Genomic DNA, 7,090 nt, shown 5'->3' with positions numbered 1-7,090 from the left:
TATATAGCAGACTTTATATATTACTTAATATATTATTAAAAAAATAAAGAAAAAAAGATGAGCATGGTTAAGGTGATATGATAAAAAATAAAATAAAATAAATATTGCTTATGTAGTTATGTAAATATGGTACCACCATAAATCGTGATTAGTGATTTCTAACTTTGATAAATTCCAAATAACGATTTTATTCTGTTATATATAAAACTTACTTTTTTCTAAATTACTAAAATATTAAGAATTTATTATTCATGGTTTATTTTCTCAAAATGCGTTATTAACAATTTGTATTTTAACGATTTATCTTCTTTAGTATATTCAGATCAGAGAAATACTCTATTACAACAGTAAATCACAGAAAACATTTTCAAAAAATTTATATGCTGATAAAAATATATTTAAAAAATTAAAACGAAAAATATTTTGAATATTTAAATTTTGATAAAAAAAATTGAATGCTGGATATTTATTTTTATAAAGATTTTAGAGATTCTGATTTTTGAAAAATATTGTTATTGATATCTATATCATCTAGAGATGTTTTTGCAGTTTTTTCTTCTATATTATTTTGAGCAATTAAGTCATTTTCTCTGGCGCATTCAAAAAATTTTAGCCACTAAACTTCGGTAGTTACTTATACGAGTGTGTTGTGTCGCTAAATTGCTATGGCGTTTTCTAGGATTCTCTTTTCTATATCTTTGGGCTATGGTTTGTTGTCGCACGTTATGTATGTTTCTGGGACATTCGAAATTAGAGGAAAAGTAACGTAGAATCGAGATTCAAGGCGACAACCATATGTCAGTGCTTAAGTCAGCAACATTTTCCCACTATTTTCTTTTCTTTTTCAATGAAAAATAAAATAAAAATACTTTCCACGAAATGTGATGCAATCCATTACGTAATCAGGTATTCTGGTCAACTCCAATTTACTGGGATTTTTTTTATAAATAAATAAATTAAATATTTTATTTATCCATAAATGTAATTTAAAGAGTATTTGTTTTTTTGGCTGATTTTTTTTTCATATGAAAATATATTAGGACTTACATGTTGAAATGGGGCTGAGTTTTTTTTATATTATAAACGTATGTGTGATATTTAATAATATTTGAGTGGTATTGTATTTTACTTTGCTATGGGTCTATTTCAATTTTTATAAAAGAACAAAATGTCATTGACATTTTATGGGTGGGTGAGTTTTTTTTTAATAAAAAAAAAAACAATTAGCATGGATACAACATTAGCGACATATTGTATAAAAAAAATATTTTTTTAATTTTATTATAGGCAAAACATCAGCGACGTATTGTATATTTATTTTTTTAATTGATGCAAAAAAATGTCAGTAACATTTTGCTTGAAGACATATTTTTAAATTATTTTTCGGTCAAAACATCGTTAATGTATTGCAAAAAAAGTAAAAACGTGAATGACATTTTTGTAAAAGCGTCAGCAACGTTTTGTGATAGGAGGAATAAAAAAATATAAAATTAAATGTTTTCAATTTGAGAGAGAGAAAAAAGTTCGTGAGTGAGTGTGATGAGTGTATAAAATGGAGGGTTATATTAATTTAAAAATATACTACAATAGTCAAATTTTATCTCATACACATGAAGGCGTGAGTTTTTTATGTGAGAATCCATGTGTTATTGTTGTTCCTCTTTCAATAACATATGAAGGATTGAAGAATATACTTTCTCAAAGTATAGATCATTAAGTGCAAAAAAGAGTCATAAATATTCCGTACAGGCAGTCTATGCTAGTATTTGGTGGTTTCGGCCAATTTCAAATAATGTATGTGATTGACGAAGCTAATATGCAAAGAATATTTTTTACCTATCATCAAACTAGAGCACAAGCCTCACTTATCGAGTTGTATATTGAGTTCGAAGAAATTGATGATGTTGATTTTCCAAAACCTAACATAGATTGGGTGTGTTATAATGCTGAAAGCGATGAAGAGTTTGAAGGTAATTATGAAGTTGTTGGTCCAACTCAAGATGTAGAGGAAGATGAGATAATGATTGAAGGAGATGTGGCTGATGTTGCAAATGCACTAATCGGACAATATCTATCTAAAAAGCCATCTTTTATGCATGCTTTGAATCTTGATGCCATGCATAAGAATTTTCTGAATATGTCAATATAGGTAATGTTATTGTTGTTGTTGTTCACTTTTTTAAGATTAGTAATATTATTATTTGTTTTGTTTTCATATTAGTATTTTTTTTATTTTTATATTGTTATTACAATTTATTGTTGTCATTATTATTATTAATAATAGAATATTATTTAGATTTATCACTATTATTTTCTCTTATTATTTTTTACATGTATAATTATTATTGTCTCACGGTCACTATTATGTTGCCTTGTTTTATTGTCCTTCCTTATTTTTTTCTTCTATTAACCTCAATTGCAATCAATTATCACCGTACCATTATTGCAGCTCTATCTCATTTTTGTTTATCACTTTGATTCATACATATCCATTGTGTTAACTTTTGAGTTGTTAAAGATTTGTTAAAAGAATTATTTTCTTATTCGATTTAGATATCTAGATCCATAACTATTATATAATAGTTAAATACTTATTTTTCATACTTACTTGTTAAGTCATATTTTATCATTTTAAAAAAATTTAAGATATCGAGCATTCAAAAGTTTTGTATAAAATAATAAAATAAAAAATAAAAAATTTATAAGTTATTTAATTTTTTTAATATATAGAATAATTGGATTTAAATTAATTTAGATATAATACTAAAATTATTACATTGTTACTATGTATAACAATGAAGATATAAATTTATAAAAATTTATATTTAAATTACTCTTTCTTTCGCAAAATTTTAATAGCTAAAAAAATTTTATTTCTTATAATTTTATATTCAACATTTTAAATTATCTTTAGTTTTATTATTCTTTTAGAATTTTTAATTTTTAGTTTCATTATTCTTTTTTCTTACCATTATCTATCTACATATGCCTCACCACCATTCTTTTATTAGCTTGTTCTCTCTTTCTTCCTCTATTTTTATTCTCTTTCTATCTTCTACTCAATCGCAGTTAGTTACCATCATATATTAGTTCATAATTATTACACTCAAAAGTGAATACTAATTTAAAAATAAAATTAAAAAAATTTTTTATAACTCTTATGTGAATTATCTACACTCCTATAAATATAACGAATGAGTAAATTTAACTTTTTTTTATTATGAGTATTTTTTTTATTATCTAATGCCTGCAAAGTCACATATTTTCATTTATGATAAAAGTTAAAAATTAAAATTAAATGACATTAGTACTTTTTGGTTTAATAAAATTAAAATAAAGTACAAAAATAAGAATACAAACTAAAATAATAGATGGCTCTAGAGAAGGATAATGTTAAATTTTATGTCATTATGTATGAGAACAGTGATTTATTTTATTATATTTATTTTTGTACTAAATAACAAAAAAGTTAAATTTTATGTCCGTTTTTTATTATTTATTTTACTTATCTATAGTTGTTTAGATTAGACTTTATAGTTATTGAGTCATGTTTTGTTCCAACAAAAAAAAATAGTTATGAAATCATTTTCACTTTTTTTTATTGGAGTACATCTATTATATCATCATGATTTTAACAATTGATGTAAAATTTAAAAAATTAAATAAACATATATTTATTTTGATTAAATCCAAGAGTGAAATATATATATTTCTATAGTCAAAAAATAGACTTAACTTTTTTTTTATAATAAATAGTTTTTCAATCATCTAATTTATAAAAAAATTTTTTTTTTTTGATTATGTAGTAACAATAATATAAGATGATAGATAGTAAGAGAGGTAAGAGATAATGATAGAGGTTTCGTGAATGTGAATGAATGAGATAAGAGAGAATGTGAATGTATGTGATAAGAGAGAAGATGAAGTAGTGAAAGTTTTTTAACGTACTGACATATAGTGGGGTAGATTATTAGAAAGGGCAAAATTAGAAAAAAAATTGGACACTAAAACAGGTTTTGCCATTATATATTGTTATAGATTATTAATAATAGAATATTATTTAGATTTATTTTTGTTTTATTATTAGTGTAAACCTAGCGGTTGTAGTTGACGGTGAATTCGCTGTTGGAATGGAGTTTAACTTTAAAGAGGCTATTATTGCATCAGTTAAAGAGTATACCATTCAAAGAGGAGTTGATTATAGGGTATATGAAGCAGAACCAATAACATTCTATGCTAAATGTGTACAGTACGAAACAAGGTGTGATTGGCTTATCAGAGTTAGTCTTACGAAAAGACAGTATTGTTGATGATAAGGAGGTACAATGGTAGTCACACGTGCACCAGAAGTACCATATCTCAAGATCATACTAAACTGGACTCTGATACAATTGCAGAAGCGATAAAGCCATTAGTTGAAGCCGTCCATAAAGGTAAAATCTGTCATTGCTGAAGTGCAATCGAAGTTCAACTACACAATAAGTTATTGCAAAGTATGGTTGGCCAAGTAAAAGGCAGTTGAGAAAATATTTGGTGGGTAAGAATCTTCATATGAAACTTTGCCCACATGGTTTGAAGCAATGGTTGCAAAAGAACCATCAGCAGCTATTGAGTACGAAACTGCATATGGCTATCGAGGGGATGAGTTAGTTGAAGATCTCCGGATTCTGACACGAGTCTTCTGGACTTTCTACCCGTGCATTAAAGCATTCAGAAGTTGCAAGCCAATGGTCCAAATTGATGGCACACATTTGTATGGAAAGTATAAAGGAGCTCTTTTAGTTGCAGTATCACAAGATGGCAATGGAAATATCGTGCCTCTTGCATTTGCCCTAGTCGAAAGTGAGACTGCCGATGCCTGACACTTTTTTTTTAGCCATTTGCAAACACATGTAGTTAATCGGGATGGTGTTGCCCTTATCTTTGATCGAAATGAGTCAATTATCTCAGCTGTAGGTCGTAGTAATGGAGCATCGGAATATCCAAGAGCTATTCACATGTTTTACATCCAACACATAACATCCAACTTTTTGAGGAGTTTCAAGGCACCACTCCTACAGAAGCTAATTGTCAACATTGACTATTCTAGAACAATGCGTGAATTCAATACACGTTATTAGAGATTATTGAGCGGGGGGAGGCTTACAAGCAGTGGCTAGACCGGATCCTTCGACAGCAGTATGCCTTGGCATATGATGGTGGACATCGTTGGGGCAATATGACAACTAACCTAGTGGAGTGCTTTAATGGAGTATTGAAAGGGGCACGCAATCTTTCGGTCACAGCCCTTGTTAAGGTAAAGTTTTACAGGCTAAATGCGTTGTTCACAAGGAAGAAAGCTGAGGCTGAGGCTCGTATAAGTGCAGGACAACTATTCTCTGAATATGCAACTCAGAAAATTCTGTCAAATCAGCGCTCAGCGGGGAACATCCAGGTTAACTTATTTGATATGCAGAACGAGGTCTTTGAAGTGCGTGACATGCCTAGTGGTTTGGAGTTTGCAGTAAACTCAACATTGTGATTGTGGTGAGTTTCAGGTAGATTAAATTTCATGGTGCCATGTATTTGGCTGCTGTGCAAACCAGCGCCTGGATTGGAAACAGTATGTGCACAAGGTTTACACGATGGGAGAGATCCAAAAGGTATACAAAATCCGATTCAGGCCACTAGGAAACCCAACAACATGGCCTGTGCATCAAGGACCAAGACTAGTACCCAATCCCCACCTCAAACGAGTGGCCAAAGGTCGTCATAAGAAAACTCATTTCTTAAATGAGATGGATATTCGTGATCTACGTGGTCCTAGGCGTTGTAAGCTTTGTGGCGGTGTGGGTCATAGCCGGAGCAGATGTCCGCGCCGTGGTGATGCCAGTGCTAGTGGATCGGCTCCAAATTCGTAGTCTGTGACCTTTGTTGTTTCCAATATTTTATTTAATATGATATTCAGTTGTAGTTTGTGATCTTAGTCATTTCTGTCATTTTGTATGGTATTATCTTCAATTGTAGTTTGTCATTTGAGGTGTATCCAACACTTTATCTAGCCTTATATTTGTACTGAGTCATGTGATGGTTACTTTGCTTAAGTTAATTTTCAAGTTTACTTTGATTAGAGAAATAAATAAAACAACACAATAGGTAGAAAATTAAAATAATAACACAAAATTACATTCCCTGACCCTAAACCATAAACAACCGGGCTAACTCATTTAAATATACTTTTCTTCACAGTTTTCGGCCACCTTAGAGCATTTCTTTTTGACCTTCTTCTTGATCAATGATGGGCTCCATTTAGATCGACTCTTACGGGTCGGATCAACCCTAAGGTTGTAACCTTTACCTTGGACATCTGTAGGATAACACAAATGTAGTCATGATGAATACACACCAACAAAAATATCAATATAGATCAATGATAAATACAATTCTAGTCAACAATAACAATTAAATTACCTAAACCAAACTCGTCACCCACAACATCATCACCTGTACCAGGTTGATTGACAAACGGATTTTTGCTAGTAAAGAATTTCACAAATATATTCTCGTTGAAAGTATAGTTTATAAACCAGCAAAGAATCCTTTCATACAAATAAATTTGGTTGTCACTTAAGCGAACCCAATAAAAATAAACCGAAGTATTTAAATCTCAGGTCATCTCTCAAGGAATTGTAGGGAGGTGTAGTTATTATTGGTTATGGGATTGTATCTTTTTGGGTTTTGAATAATGAATAGGAAAAGTAAATTGCAAGAATTAAAATAATAACTAATAAAGCTCTTAGCAAGGTATGAGAACTGGACGTCCTATCCTAGTTATCCTTATCAATTGTGATGAGAATTGTTCATTGCTCCCAATTAGTTAACCCTTACTAAATAAAGGAAAGTCAAGTGGACTAATCAATTTGATTCTTCAAGTCCTAGTCAACTCCTAAGGAAAGACTAGCTTTAGAGGGATCCAAACTAACCAGCAAATTCCAATTATCAATCAACAAGGAGTTTGATAACTCAAGTGTCTCTAGTTAATCAATTCAAGTTAAGAATGTAAAAAGCTAGATTAAAATCATAAATATGAAATACTTCAAATTACATTAAA

This window comes from Arachis ipaensis, chromosome B08 (assembly GCF_000816755.2).
Source record: "Arachis ipaensis cultivar K30076 chromosome B08, Araip1.1, whole genome shotgun sequence".
Lineage (NCBI taxonomy): Eukaryota > Viridiplantae > Streptophyta > Magnoliopsida > Fabales > Fabaceae > Arachis > Arachis ipaensis.
The sequence above is the reverse complement of the archived record's forward strand: the minus strand, read 5'-3'. Positions refer to the sequence as shown.